The sequence below is a fragment of the Pelobates fuscus genome, chromosome 4 (assembly GCF_036172605.1).
Source record: "Pelobates fuscus isolate aPelFus1 chromosome 4, aPelFus1.pri, whole genome shotgun sequence".
NCBI classification, from domain to species: domain Eukaryota; kingdom Metazoa; phylum Chordata; class Amphibia; order Anura; family Pelobatidae; genus Pelobates; species Pelobates fuscus.
The window spans coordinates 159884170-159900986 of NC_086320.1; positions in this window are offsets into that span (position 1 = coordinate 159884170).

The window sequence follows — 16817 nt, forward strand, 5'->3', positions numbered from 1 at the left end:
AGCTGCGATTATAATAAGAAACCATTTATTGGCAAAGGAGTTACCCGGCAAGAGTTTCAATGACAAAAATTCAGAGAGTTGGCATTTTCCCATTGTCTAGATGTAACTTCACCTTAGCCCAAAATTACTGAATTGAAGCGCATTCCCACAGACAGTGATACAGATCAGCTCTTGCATGAGTGGATTTGAGACAGGTCACAGACTCCTTCCCAGTCATAAGGTGAAGCCAGTGTGGAGAAGCATAGGCATAGTGTAAGGTTTTAAGGAATGTGTCTTGGTAATACACCATGGGCAAGAAAATATGTCCTCCACTTCCCCATCCCTCACTGGAGCTTACTCCAATCTGGAGTGTATTGTATCAGCCCATAAAGGTTTTAAATAGACTAGGAAGCGGAACATATTATGGCATCTAAAGGGTTCTCCTAATAGATAGCTGTGAAGTTTTGTGTGATAGGGTGATAATAGTGGCATCCTTAGAAATAAGCAAATCATGGAAGTGAAAGGTCCAGGAAACCTGGGGTCTCCCAAGCAACAGGTACGTTGAGAAAATCACTGTGGCCAAACACCAGCTCCACCGTGGATACATTGCAGTCTATGGGGATTTAGATCCCCATTTAAAGAGCTAAATGCACACCTTTAGTTTCCCTGGTGTGAGCGGGGATCACACATTACAATCTAGTTATAGGCATTTACATGCCGATTTAAGGAGCTGCATGCTGCATTGACTTTCAGCACTGAATGCAGCTTGTCTGTTGGTCTGGAGTCACTAAAAAAAATGGACCCAGCTGACAGAGGGGAACCCCAAGTATCAAATGCAGCAGGGACTGCAGGAAAACAGTCCCTGCTAATTAAATAAAGCATGATGGTATTATTCTGTCATGGGTCCTTAAGGGAAGAGCAACCATGATGGAATAATTCAGTCATTCATCCTTAAGGGGTTAATTGGCTCCTTCTGCTATGTAGCTTCATTGACAGTCCTGACCAGCCTGAAGTCAGCCAAAAGTTCACACAGAAAAAGGGACATAATGATTGACAAAATAGCCCCTAACATTTACACACCAAATAAAAAAATACAAACTGCATTGAAGAAGGGATAAAAATATAGAAAGGGTCACAAAAAGCATGTCATTATGCAAAACAAAATCCTTTGATGGGTGTTGGGAGATATAAACGCTGAAAGATCTGAAAAAAAGTCAGAGCTGGAGCTTCTTATACCAGTTTGGGAGGTTAGCTGGCAGTGAAGCAGGGGTTAACAGTGGGTAGTAAGACTGGTTGGCAGGGAATGGGATTAACAGTGGGTAGTGAGGTTGTCTAACAGGGACTGGCAGGGAAGGGATTAACCGTGGCGAGTGAGGTCGGCTGACAGAGAATGGCATGGTAGGGGTTAACAGTGGGTAGGGAGGTTGGCTGACGGGTTGAAGGAGAATGTATTACTTGCACTACAAGAGGGAGGGAGCGCAGCACATGTGGGCTCTAGTCTTGTCTCTGCAGTGCAGTCTGTGCTGTGAGCATTCCTTACACTACAGAAGACATGCCTCAATTTTCATTGACTGAAAGAGGTAAGTTACTTTCCAAGACTAGAAATCAGGAACAGGTTGAAATTTGAGAGGGGGTGGCTAAGTAGGCTGGGTTACACTGCTGAAAACAGCAAAACATTTTACGGCACTGCAGGAAAACTACACCGAAATGATAGAAAATAAACTAACCACTGGTATTGTGAGCTTGTTAGCTTTAATTTAAGCTCAACTTAACAGCCTGGAGTGTCATTTTAAGAAAGCCCCCTTTCCCCCTAGTCAAGGTAATGTTTGCATAATCTGTCACTTAAAGTTTCCTTGTGAAAGGAGTCATTACACAATCGAGGTGATCAAAAAGAGAAGATTGTGAGCCATTAGAGGGGAAGAAAATGGGAGACCAAATGCTGACTGCACTGATCTATGCGACCGTGAGAACACTGGTGCACAATGACAGAAGGGCAAGTGAGTCTAATACTGTTACATTACGAAAGTGCATTGGAAAGATGGAGGCTCCAAGAGAATAAGATCCAACAATAAAATAAGATCATATTTATAAGAGAAACATGCAACTTGTAGAGTGGGATCACCATGGAGAATTAATATAAGAACATATCCTAATAAACAAGGAGGGAGAAAAATGTAATTCTGACGGAGCCACTTTACATTTCAATATTTGTGAGTGGGTGTATATCTCAGTTTGTATGTGTATCTGTGAGTGTGTGTGTCTACTGAAGGGGAGACAGAGATGTCAACTTTAATATGGGAAAAGTATTTTTCTTTTGATTTAAATTCCAAATGAAACTTGTAGACACTGATATTTAAATTAATCCCATATTGGAGAACAAGCCTGGATTAAAGGTAGTAAAGAATATTTTTAAAATAAATATGACATCATGTGAATACTGTGTATGTAAGGAGGTGCATATGAACTATTAATGTGAAGTAAAAAAGTCACAAAATGAAGATACAGTCATAACAGTTTCACACAGTGGCTAATAAGACACACAGTGACACACAGATGAGCACTGACAGACACACTCTTATTGAGGAATATCATAACCCGGCTCCGGGCATCACCACAGGGTGCGCAAGGGAGCAGTGCTGGAAGAGCGCAGAGATTACAGCTCAGTCCCCCCGGAGTTGTTCTAAACTCACTGCCTACGGACACTGTATTTGGGCAGAGCAGACTGCCTTAGCGCACAGACAACCACAATCTGAGGTGCCTTAAAGTGGCCAGCAGACCTGCTCTTGGCATGCCCTGCTAATAGTGTGTGTACCACCTGGGGTAAGTGTGCTACAAGCTGAGAAACCAGGATATAGGGATCTACTCACTAAATGCCAACTGAAGAGCAGCAGAATGCTCACAGTACAATTCAACTGTTTTAATCCATCCGGCTATTCACATATGTCTTTATTCTGGTAACCTGTTCAAATCAGCTAAATCTCCATATAATTTGAGTGATTTGGCTATTCACAAGCTGCCAAATTGTTTTTGTTCAGTTGTTCTAAGCTCCATGATACAAACCAGGGGAACTGCACCACAAATTCTCAGCTCCTTTAATCTTAAGTCTCTCTAATGCTACCCCAAAATCCTTCTTCACCCTACAAAGATCCCCCAATCCTAAATCCCCCCAAAAGCTAATTTTACATAAACAGCATTCAGGGATTCGGAACTTCTATTGATCAACACCTGTGAATTGTCTCCCCAAGAGCAGGGCAGACACTTTTTGCCTTTAGGTCTGCCTTGGGCAAGTGACAGGGAATGCGGGGGGTTTAGGGCCAGAGCAGGTAGCATGTGGTCTGTACCCCTGGTGAGGGTATAGCACTCCCTCACACTCACCCCTGGTGAGGGTATAGCACTCCCTCACACTCTGGTGCTCACAAATGAGTCAGAGAACAGCTGCCAGTATTCCCAGCCTGCACTCTGACTCACTGTGCACCGGGCCTACGGACCACAGGCTTCCACATAGACTTTATTTCCCCCCCAGACCACGAGAGCTAGTAGCTATCCCCGCAAGAATATATATATATAACATGCACACAACTGTATGGGTATACTAGTGTAGCATGCACATTATATGACGAGGGTACTAAATAGGAAAAGAACCTGTTACCATTCCAGGTCCATCAGTACCATAAAGTAAAAAAAACAAAAAACGGAAAAAAACAAAAAAAAAAACATAGCACCACAAATAAAGCAAGAAACTTTATTCACATGATCTATCGTAAAAAAGTGCATACAAATAAAGTTCATAAATTAAAAGAATACAAACCAATACCAGATGTACATAAAGTGCATATATAATGTTTTGTGAATGTGCCTTTCTCTAGAATAGAGGAAGGCAAATTGCAGAAATGGTGGGGATTCATGTCTCCAGCCTCTGACCAGAATACCTGATTTTGCACTAGTGTGTGTGTATATATTTATACATACACACATATATATATATACACACACATATATATATATATGCACCCTTTGTACATCTGGTATTGGTGTTATGCACTTGTTCACTATAGATCATAAATAACGTTTACTTTTGCATTATTCTGTATGCTATGGTTTGTTTTTTTTACGTTATATAATAGACACCCAACCTGCAAAAAGTGAAGCAGGAGCAAGCACACAAAACCAGAACACAAACTACACACAGCCGGCACACACACACACAAACTACACACAGCCGGCACACACACACACACAAACTACACACAGCCGGCACACACACACACACACACACACACACTACACACAGCCGGCACACACACACACACTACACACAGCCGGCACACACACACACACTACACACAGCCGGCACACACACACACACAAACTACACACAGCCGGCACACACACAAACTACACACAGCCGGCACACACACAAACTACACACAGCCAGCACACACACACACAAACTACACACAGCCAGCACACACAAACTACACACAACCAGCACACACAAACTACACACAGCCAGCACACACAAACTACACACAGCCAGCACACACAAACTACACACAGCCAGCACACACAAACTACACACAGCCGGCACACACACACACACAAACTACAAACAGCCGGCACACACACAAACTACACACAGCCAGCACACACACAAACTACACACAGCCAGCACACACACAAACTACACACAGCCAGCACACACGCACAGACAAACTACACACAGCCAGCGCGCGCGCACACACACACACACAGCCAGCACACAGCCTGCATACGGTTGATTTATAACTTCAATCACTATCCTTGACACTATCCGAAGATGATGTTAGCACCAAGTAATTTCCTTAGTATTGTGTTTTGTGCTCTGCCCCAGTGGGCTCCCATCTCCCCCAATGTGACTCAGACACACAGTGCGGACAGCCAGAGCTGTCAATGTCAGTCAGTGGTCTCCGGAAACAGTGGGTGGAGTTTCAGAGGTTTCTCGGTGACCCCCGTGCACTGGCTGTGTGTGCCTCCAGCAAGGTGTTCTGTACCCCGGTCCCATGTGAAGACCCCACGTATCGGCACAAAGACCCCAGAAATAGTACATTACCTGCTGGGCAACCAGACCTGGGCCTGCAGCACACCGACTCAATAATAACAAACAGTGCCAGCCACTCACAACATCCACAGCGCCACCTGCTGTCTGATCGCTAGCACTGCGGCCAGGAAAAGAGCTGCACTGGGTCATAATACCCACAGTCATAAGTATTTCAATTCATTATTATACTTATTGTTATTATTTCCAAGCCTATCAAAATTCGTTTGACATACTAATTTAGACTTACACAGTGAATTGCCAAGAAAATTGCACAACTCAAATTCAGTTATCTTTCCATTTCTATTAATATTATTATTATTATTACTGGTATTTATATAGCGCTTTACAACATTATCAAAGGGGAAGATTTAAAGGATTACTATAGTGTCAGGAAAACAAAGCGGTTTCCCTGACACTATTGTGCCCTGAGGGTGCCCTCACCCTCAGGGTCCCCATCTCGTGGCGCTGAAAGGGTTAAAAACCCCTTCAGCAGCTTACCTTAATCCAGAGCCGGGTTCCCTCGGCGCTGGTGACCTCTCCTCCCCCGCCAACAGATGCGCCTCTAGTGGCTGTCCAGAAGACAGCCACTAGAGGCTGGATTAACCCCAAATGTAAACATAGCAGTTTCTCTGAAACTGCTATGTTGGCATCTAAAGGGTTAAAACCTGTGGGACCTCCCCCCCTCAAAACATGTAGCAAGCAAAAATATATTTATCTCCACTTAACAATCATTATCCCCATTTACCTCCATACCAACCAGCTTTGCACCAATGAACTCTATTTACCAGTAATTTATGAAATTCAAACCAGTAAATATTAAGATGAAAATACAAAACAAAAAGTACAATTTATACTCGCACAAGGATTGTGATCCTTAAAGGTCCATGGAATCTGGTCCTTAAAGGTTTTTAAATGATTTGCCATAAAACATCTCCCAATAATAGTTTTCAGACACATATTGATACCGGAGAAACTGACGGAAGCCAAGCACAGAGAGATGGACACAGGTTTCTTCAGGAAGGAAGAGATTCTTTATTGGATCACCGATCGGGACTCAGAGGGACTAATGTCACCAAAATACAGCAAGTTCTGAGCCCCGGACAATAGTGCAGGCTCCTTATATAGGCATATAACTCCTCCCATATTAAGCTCCACCCGCACATTCTCTCAACCAATCAACCCAAATAAGAATTAACTTCCTGTTTGACCGCATGGCTTGTCCAGCACAATGGAGGAGGGGGAATACTATATCCTGTATTCTTGCACATGCTCCGTACACTACTGATCGTATCTTGCCTCGTGCAACCAACTGATCGATACGTCAGCATATGCACGTACACATGCCACGTGGTAATCTCGGCCTACTAAATTTATTTTTACCGAGATTCCACCACATTCCCCCCTTTGATGCCTCTTGATATTTTACAATTACTTGAGGCATCACATAACCTTAGTTTTGCTTACACCGCAAGTTACCTTGAACCAGACCAGACTTATCTTATGATGTGAATCTTCAACATTCATCTTCTTGCATTGGTTCTCCCTGATCTAGAGCCTCATATTTATATATCGCCATTATCTGTGCAGCAGCCTTCCTCTCTGCTATACTTCCTATCAGGCTTTGCACAGACCTAACTACTAGGGGTATAAGACACGGTAGGAGTAGACACAACAGTAAAATCAGTAGGACTCCACCTACCACTGCCTTAAGCCCTCCAAACCACTCATACCAGCTACCAAACCAACTACTTGGATTGTACCCTTTCCATACCTGAGTAGGCACATGCGCTAGTTTAACCATATGGCTAGTAAGCTCAGCTATTGCTTGCCCTTCGTCATCTATTTGAAGACAGCAATTGCTTAGGTTAAACTTCCCACATACACCTCCCTCTACTGCCAAAAGGTAATCCAAGGCTAACCTATTCTGGTATACTGCTGTCCTCATCCTGGTATTATGTTTCGCTAGAAGATTGAGCGCTTGTGATGTTTCATTTGTGATAATCTCAACCACCGCCTGTAATCTTATAATGCGGTTGAGCATATAAATAGGGGTTCTATAACCAAAGGTACCATCCTCAGCCCACGTGGCTGGCCCATAATAATCTATGATACGCTGGGGAGGCCATTCATTATCTTCCCAGGCGCCTATCTCTATGGGTCCCCTTTTCTTCCTATGATTCACATCATACACTTTAACACCTAAAGTCTCACCTGTTTCAATCGGTAACAAGAAGAAGGATGGTTTGAGCATACCCAACACACATGCCCCTTCCCAGTCCTGTGGCAGCTCCGAATAGGCTTTCTTACCACAGATCCAGTACAAATTTGCTGGGGCTCTCCAGGTAGATGTGATAGATAGATCAAACCACACATCCTTTAAATTGGCGTATCTAGCAAACGGGTTTGATGGTTCTGAGACATTTGAAGCCGACCACCAAGTTGTATTTTTAGTATCATCATCATAAGCTTTTTGCCCTAGACAAGTTAATTCTCCTACAGAAGTATTATACATTATTCCTTTCCTTGCTATGCAAACATAACCTATGATGGAGGTCTTTAATCTCCACTCAGATTTACCTCTAACACTCATATGATAATCGGCTTGTGTAGATATTAGTTGGTCAACTGCCTCAGAACCGGACATTACCTCCTTTGCTTCCCAAGGCCATTGGTCTCCCATGTTAGTACCTCCACACACATAGCAGTTGGTAACATTAAGACTACCGGCAATACTTTCAGCTAGGTCTATGAACAGGTTTTTAGCGTTATGGGGGATCTTATTATCTATACTCATCTCTTCATAAAAGGAATGGTATACTTGATGAGTCTGGGAGGATACCGTATCAGTCTCTATTCCTATAAACAATAATGTCCCAGGATCTAAACCCGTCCCGTATATCTGAAACCCAAATAAATTTCCATACTTATCTAGGAACTTGTCGGGGTTATTAATAAGTATATGGACTGGGTTGCATTCCATAGACTTACAATAAGGGCTAGTCGGCAACTTAGTCACTATCATGTCTTTATCTACTGTCTGTCCCCAAGTCGCCCACCCCACACAAGACCAATATGGGCAAAAGTTATAGTCTTTATTTGGGCATCTAGGACTTACATATTTATTTTTACTACTGGGACAAATATATTTATCATTAGACCCATACGTCCTCTCCCATCTAAGATCCCCACATACATTCCACGGTTTTCTACCACTCGATATTGCTTTACACGCATCAAATAGCAGAACACCCGAAGAATGTACGGATTCTAACACCGTCTTATTAATTAGGGTCCCCTGAGGATCTCCATTCCTGAGAGTCAACCAAATTGTACGAGGTTGATACTCTGGACTGAAGCACTTAGGTTCTCCTACTCCTAAATGGCACACACTATAGTCTATATTTAGGTATCTACATCTTGATACCTCTCCTTTACACTCGTATTGTGAATGCCAAATTAGGGTTTGGGAAATATGGTTACCTGTTCTCGTAGTCTTAATGCATACCTCACAGCTAGGAGTGTCGGTACCTCTACCTTCCTGAATATAAAAACACATATAAATAAACACAATCAAAAGCACATCTTTCGCCGTCATCCTCAGTCTTCGTCCGTGCGATGGAACCTCAGCTTCCAGGATGTGAGGGCTGCAGGGAATGGAGTTCTGCTCGTCTTCACAGGTGTCCCTTCGAGACTTTCCTGGCTTATACACTATGTGTTGGTAAGAGGACAGGCTTTATTATGGCCTTCTCACTCACACCTGTAACAATAAAATTTGTAATCCACAATAATTCCTCGTTACTCCAACTGAGTAGTGCGTTTCAACCGGATCTTGCAGGGATTCTCTGGATCTGCTGTAACTTGCCAAGAATCGACTGCTGCTGGCTTAACCCTGGAGTGATGTATCCACGGAGTCACTTCTGCTACTTTTATCGCTGTAGGGGTAGACAAAAGAACAACATAAGGACCTCTCCACTTGGGCCCTAACGGTACATTATTCCACTCTTTAATCCACACTTGGTCTCCTGGATGATAACTATGAACAGGGGGATAAATATTCACAGGTAATCTATCTTGTACCCATTTCTGTACCTCCTCCATAGTCTTACCCAACTCTACAACCTGCTGCCGGGTAATTCCTTCTCCCAACTGACTCAAATCCCCCCTTAAGTTACCAAGTACGGGAGGTGGTCGCCCATACATAATTTCAAAAGGAGAGAGGCCCATCCTTCTGGTAGGGGTACTGCGGATTCGCAATAGAGCTATAGGTAAGAGAACGTTCCACTTAAGTTGGGTTTCCTGACACATTTTAGCCAACTGGTTCTTAATAGTTCTATTCATTCTCTCTACCTTACCAGAACTCTGGGGTCTATATGCAGTATGAAGCCTCCACTTTATACCAAGCATATGAGTCAGTTGTTGTAGGCACTGGTGAACAAAAGCTGGACCATTGTCCGATCCTATAGAACAGGGTAGTCCATATCGGGGTATTATTTCTCGTAGCAGGAATCTCACAACTTCTCCTGCTTTCTCTGTACGAGTAGGACATGCTTCTACCCAGCCTGAATAGGTGCACACAATTACCAGCAGGTAACGATGTCCACCCGATTTAGGCATCACTGTAAAGTCTATTTGTAGATCGGACATGGGGAGTCCCCCCATAAACTGGACTCCTGGTGGCTTTACTGGTCCTTGTCTTGCATTATTCTTAGCACACGTTACACATCTGCGTACAATGGCCTGAGTCAAGTTGGACAATCTTGGTATGTAGAAATGTTTCCTGAGAGATTCTTCAGTACTGTCTCTCCCAGAATGTGTCCCGTTATGATAATTTTGGACAATTTCTACTGCTAGTGATGCTGGTATGACTATTCTTCCATCTTCTAGCTGATACCACTTGTTCTCCAGATACTTTCCCGGTTCAGTCTTTAACCACTCCTCTTCTTGAGCTGTATAAACTGGAGTCCATTGAGACAGTGGGGTTGGTATTAGAGCAGCTATATGCCCCACATACTCCTGTCTTCCTGATTCAGCAGCACGCTTAGCTGCACTATCTGCCATCCGATTTCCTTTGGTTACATCACCATCTCCTCTCAGATGCGCTCGACAATGTATAATACTGACTTCTTTCGGCTCCCACACTGCTTCCAATAGTTGTAGGATTTCAGCTGCGTATTTGATTTCTTTGCCTTCTGAATTCAGTAGTCCTCTTTCTTTATACAAAGCTCCGTGGGCATGAGTGGTTAAGAACGCATACTTAGAGTCCGTATAGATATTTACTCTTAAACCTTCAGCCAATTGTAACGCTCGTGTTAGTGCTATCAATTCTGCCTTTTGTGCTGATGTTCCTTTCGCCAGTGGCCGAGCTTCTATCACCTTGTCTATTGTTGTTACTGCATATCCTGCATAGCGAATCCCTTCTTTCACATAACTACTGCCGTCGGTATAATATTGAACATCGGGGTTCTGGATGGGAAAATCACGAAGATCTGGTCTACTTGAGAATACTTCATCCATTACTTCCAAACAATCATGTTGACTTTCAGTAGGTTGTGGCAAAAGGGTAGCTGGATTTAAGGTGTTTACAGTCTCTAAATGCACTCTTGGGTTTTCACACAACATTGCTTGATACTTGGTCATACGGCTGTTACTAAACCAAGGATTTCCTTTGTAATCCAACAACGTCTGTACTGCATGTGGGACTCGTACATAAAGTTCTTGACCCAGAGTGAGTTTATCGGCTTCAGCTACTAGCAGGGCGGCTGCAGCTACGGCTCTTAGACAAGGTGGAAGTCCGCTGGCCACTGCATCCAGTTGCTTAGACATGTAGGCAACAGGTCTTTGCCATGATCCCAAGTACTGTGTCAATACTCCCACAGCCATTCTTCTTTGCTCGTGTACATATAAGTAGAATGGTCGTGTGTGATCAGGTAGACCTAATGCTGGGGCACTCATCAAAGCCTTCTTCACATCTTCAAATGCCGTTTGCTGTTCTTGGGTCCATAAGAAGGGATCGTGCTCTGTACCTTTGATGGCTGCGTACAGAGGTTTTGCTAGTATCGCATAGCTGGGAATCCATATCCTACAGAAGCCTGCTGCCCCCAAGAATTCTCGCACTTGTCTTCTATTCTTGGGTATTGGTATTTGGCAGACAGCTTCTTTTCTCTCTGGCCCCATAATCCTTTGACCTTCAGAGATATGGAATCCCAGATACTTGACAGTTGGCAAACACAACTGAGCCTTCTTTCTAGACACCTTGTATCCTGCCTTCCAGAGAATATGTAGTAGATCGTGCGTTGCTTGCTGACATTTTTCTTTTGTAACTGCTGCTATCAACAAGTCATCTACATATTGTAACAATACACATTCTCCTGGGATAGACTCGAAATCCAGTAAATCTTGACTTAGAGCTGAACCAAATAGGGTAGGTGAATTTTTAAACCCTTGGGGCAGTCTTGTCCAAGTCATCTGGCGTTTTGAGCCCGTTACAGCGTTCTCCCATTGGAAGGCGAAAATACATTGACTTTCTGCGGCAATTCGGAGGCAAAAGAAGGCATCTTTGAGATCTAAGACTGTGAAGTAAGTAGCCCCGCCCGGAATTAAAGCAAGCAGGTTATATGGATTGGGTACAACTGGATGTATACTAACAACCGCATCATTGACTGCTCTCAAGTCCTGCACAGGTCGATACTCATCTGTACCGGGCTTTTGAACAGGCAGCAATGGGGTGTTCCAGGGGGAAGTACAGAATTTTAGGATACCATACCGTATGAACTTATCCAGATAGGATTGGATGTTCTTCTTAGCCTTCTGTGGGATGTGGTATTGTCTTAGGCTCACTGGATAAACCCCAAGTTTCAGTTCAATTTTTATAGGTGGAATATTGCGGGCCAGTCCTGGTGGGTTGTTCTCTGCCCAAACTCCTGGTATGTTAAATAATGTCTCATCACTCCTAGGGTTTTGGCTAGTCAACACTGTATAAAGTCGCCACTCTTCTTCCTTTGGTACGGATAAAGTCATAATACCTGAAGGTCCATTAAACTTTAAAGATGTTGTTCCATTTGGTAGGAACGTAATCTGCGCTTGTAATTTTGATAGCATATCACGTCCCAGCAATTGGACTGGACATTCAGGCATATAAAGGAATTGGTGTTTTACTACGTGGCCTCCCAATGTACAGAGTCGACTTTTAAGAACCGGTCTTTCAGCACTTCTTCCAGTTGCTCCTATCACAGTAATAGTCCTTCCAGATGGAGGAGCAACTAGATTAGTCACCACTGAATGTTCAGCACCAGTGTCGATCATGAACGCACTCCTTTTTCCCCCTATTGATACATCGACCATAGGCTCCGCTCGACCAAGGGGGATGGAGCCCGGTCGGTATCAATAGTCCTCCATGACCGTGTCAGCCAATCCTACGAAGTCCCTACCTTCTCTATCGCGGGACCTTTGCGCTGCTGGAATATACCTGTCTTCCCTAACACTTCCTCTGTTCCCATTACTCCCTCTATAACCATTACTCCCTCCGGGGCCTCCTCTACCTCTCGCTCTGCCTCTAAAGTTTCCGTAGCCTGCCCTGGGTTGGTCTCTCTCGTACTGCTCTCTTTGCGGACATTCGTTCCTCCAATGCCCTTCTTCCCTGCAATACGCGCACTGATCCCTACTCAAAGGCTCCCTACTCCATCTATTATTGCCTCTATCTGGGCCCCGTTTATCTACGCCTGCGATCGCTACCGCTAGCATATCAGCCTTTTTACGCATCTTGCGCTCTTCCTCTTTCTTACTTTCTGTATCCCTGTTCATATAGACCTTATTTGCTACCTCCATTAGTTGGGTGATGGACATACCTGCAAACCCTTCTAACTTTTGTAGCTTGCGCTTAATATCTCCGTATGCTTGGCTGACAAAGGCGGAGTTAACCATTCGGGAATTGTCTGCGTCTTCCGGATTAAAGGGGGTATACAAGCGGTATGCCTCCAATAATCGGTCATAAAAGACACTGGGCGCTTCATCGCTTTTCTGAATCACCTCAACTGTCTTCGACATGTTAATGGCTTTCTTTCCTCCTGCTTTCATGCCAGCAATTATAGCGTCTCTATAGGCTCTGAGTTGAACCATATCAGCACCATTTACGTTCCAATCGGGATCAGTGTTGGGATAATGTGTTGCGGCCCATGCTGCTGGATTAGCTTGGTTCAAAGCACGGGCTCTATCCTCTAGTGCTTTAATGGCTGCTTGATTTATTCTTGTCCTTTCCTCATTGTTAAATAAAGTCATTAATAACTGCTGGCAATCAGCCCATGTCGGATTATGCGTCTGTACTATTGAGGTGAACAGATCAGTCATGGCTTGTGGTTTCTCAGTATACGAGGAATTATGGGTCTTCCAGTTTAAAAGGTCGGTAGTGGTAAATGGGACATATACGAAGACTGGGTCAGCGTGTGCCATTTGACCTGCGGCATCGATATAAGCTGACCCGGGATTTAGGCGAAGAGGCATCTGATAGTGCTTTAATTGTTGGGCACCAGTCAACTGTCGGGTTTGGATGGGGCTACGTAGAGAGGCGTCAGTCATGGGTTCCGGTCGGGGAGAGATAGGGTATGGGGATGTGGGAGGTTGGTTTTGGGAAAAGGTCGTAAATAAAACACTTCGAGCCGAGCTAGATGAAGCTTGACCGGAAGTCTGAAGTGGCGCCAAATCAGGATATTCGTTTTTAATGGGGGTGGGTTCTGGTTCCGGAAGGGGAGATTTAGTACGAGGGGGGGTGGATCCTGTACTGGAGGAGGAAGCGGAAGTGGATGAGGGTAATGAGGGGAGGGGTGCAGGACTTCCTGCGTTTGCGTCACTTCTTCTTAACGGAAAGTAAGGGGGCGGCAAAGGGATCTCGGACTCAGGGGGCGTGTCCAAAATGGGCCTAACACCAGTCCTAGTGGACGAACAAGTCCTAGCTACCATGAGGCGACACTGCTCCTCGTGGCATGTCTGGAGCCATTTTGGCGAGTCATTTACGGCCTGTCTCCAACAGTCAATATAAGGAAACTGGCCGTAAAGTTCAGGCCTACCTGATACAGCCACGTGTAAGCGCTGTACCAGAGTTAGATCCAAACTGCCACGTGGCGGCCATGCCGCAACCAAAGTAGGCCACTCTCTAGTACACAAAGTAACTAAACGCACAGGAGACATCTTAACCCCAAAATCACAAGTTTTGAATCCCTTTTTAAAATTCTTCACCATACAACCTAAGGGATCCGGAATCGTTGACTGCGACGCACCCATACTTAACAATGGAACGTCGTCGACAACGAATACTATACACGCGTACTATTCAACAGTCACACCCGTTTCCTCTGGCAACAGCACCACGTGGTACGGTTACCAAGTGAAACGTACACAATAACAATAAACACTCAGGGAATTCCCGTACACACACAGCTGTTACACCAGTCACTATATAATCAATATTATGCCCTTTGGCGTAACTATACAGTCACCCACGCTATAATTCTCTATATACGAATTACCCGTCTATAACACACCCCAGTAACATCGTCTTTTACAAATAGCGGTTACAGTACGGTTAGCATAGGTCAAAGCACAAGTTAAGGTCACAATACAATTATTAGTGGTTATGGTGTTAAAACATGCAATTGACGACAATGATTAGTACTTATATACAATGTCAGTAAATATACAGGGTTATGGTACCGTGCACTATAATACAGCAACACACTATTAACACTCTCGCTAGACAGCTGAGCTCGCGCTATCTAACAAGATATACACTTTACTAAAACAATCGTTAACACATTTACAATTCCCAACTAAACTATTGGCCAGTACCTTGAATGGACTACCTAAAACTATATACACCCGTTTTGGTTAGCCACACTGCCCAATCACCACATATATAGCGAGCTAGAGAACCGAATTTACACAGACGCCTCTTAGTCGCACTATCAAAAGTCTAGTGGGTTCCAAATTTACACGCCTTCCCACTTAGCCCAGATAGGATGAGAACTAGCGAACCGAATTTACACAGGCGCCGCTTAGTCTCCCGGTCCCTCCGACCTAGCGAACGTAATATACACCCTAGAACGCTAGTCTAGACAAGACACCGGTGTCCGGCTAGGGCTATTTACACCAGAACCCCGCCTGACTAACCAAATCAAACGGTCTGACTAAAGAGCGTTCGATCGAGCGGTGCGCCTTCGCTCCTTCCCTCCGACAGAGGGGGCAGATACACAGATTCAAAAACCCCTTTGGGCCTACCGCACAATCGGTATACCCCTAGTGGGTCCTGCCGTCTAAAACAGCAGTTGTCTTACCTCCTCGTTCCTGAACCTGAGTTCACACTCATCGACGGGGACACCCCAGCACTTCTCACGTAGAGGCCGATGATCTCCTGGACAACAGACCAGTGGCGCCGAGACGAAGGGAGGTCCACGCAGAAGTTCAGGGGTGCAGCCGTAGAGAACGTGGGCAAAGATAGACCGTCTCACGCCTCTGCCTCTCAGCTACCGTTGAACGATGAGCTTCCCGGCCAATGCACCAAATGATACCGGAGAAACTGACGGAAGCCAAGCACAGAGAGATGGACACAGGTTTCTTCAGGAAGGAAGAGATTCTTTATTGGATCACCGATCGGGACTCAGAGGGACTAATGTCACCAAAATACAGCAAGTTCTGAGCCCCGGACAATAGTGCAGGCTCCTTATATAGGCATATAACTCCTCCCATATTAAGCTCCACCCGCACATTCTCTCAACCAATCAACCCAAATAAGAATTAACTTCCTGTTTGACCGCATGGCTTGTCCAGCACAATGGAGGAGGGGGAATACTATATCCTGTATTCTTGCACATGCTCCGTACACTACTGATCGTATCTTGCCTCGTGCAACCAACTGATCGATACGTCAGCATATGCACGTACACATGCCACGTGGTAATCTCGGCCTACTAAATTTATTTTTACCGAGATTCCACCACAATATCACTATATGACATTTTAATAGCCGCAAATATTTCCGTTCCAAGTTAAATGTTCCCCTAATGCTGTTTTCAGATGCCTAAATTAACTCTTATCATACTGGGAATATTTTGCTATTCTATATTTTCCTAAACTAATCTACGACAAATAATACACAATGAAAAGATGTCCAAAAATGTCTTTTTTTTTTTAATGCAGTTTTATTAACAGTAACAGAGAGAAATATATAAACAAAATTATCATGTTATAAAAGGACAACAGACATATTTACAATTATTCCTCTGTATTGGTAGCAATGTATCTCTGAGTGCTGGTTCTGTAGCTATTTCTAGCGCACTGTAAGCTTGGTGATTAAGTATATCCCTTTAGTTCAGGTAACAATTAAATACCATCTGATTGCTCTTCCCATCCTAACAAGGCAGGTTTCTCTCTGCGTGGGGGACCTTGTCTCGATTTAAGTGGTACCATATTCACTAGAAAAACTGTGTGTCATATGTGATCCCTGTTGCCTGCCAGGTGGCCAGGGAAAATCTTTGGACGTTGTATTCTTTGGAATATGAAAATTTAAGATGCTGAAGTTAGTTTATGCGAAGTCTGAAGTTAGCTTTCTATTCCACAAGCTACTTATTCAGGTTATCTTTATGTTCACCCAGCTTCTTTTTCAAGACAGTTATTATTTACTAAAAAACAATCAGTAAACTTCCAAAAAGTTCATTCTAGCTTGAGCCAAGTGACAACCAAGCTATTCTTCTATGTAAACCAGTGGTAGTCAACC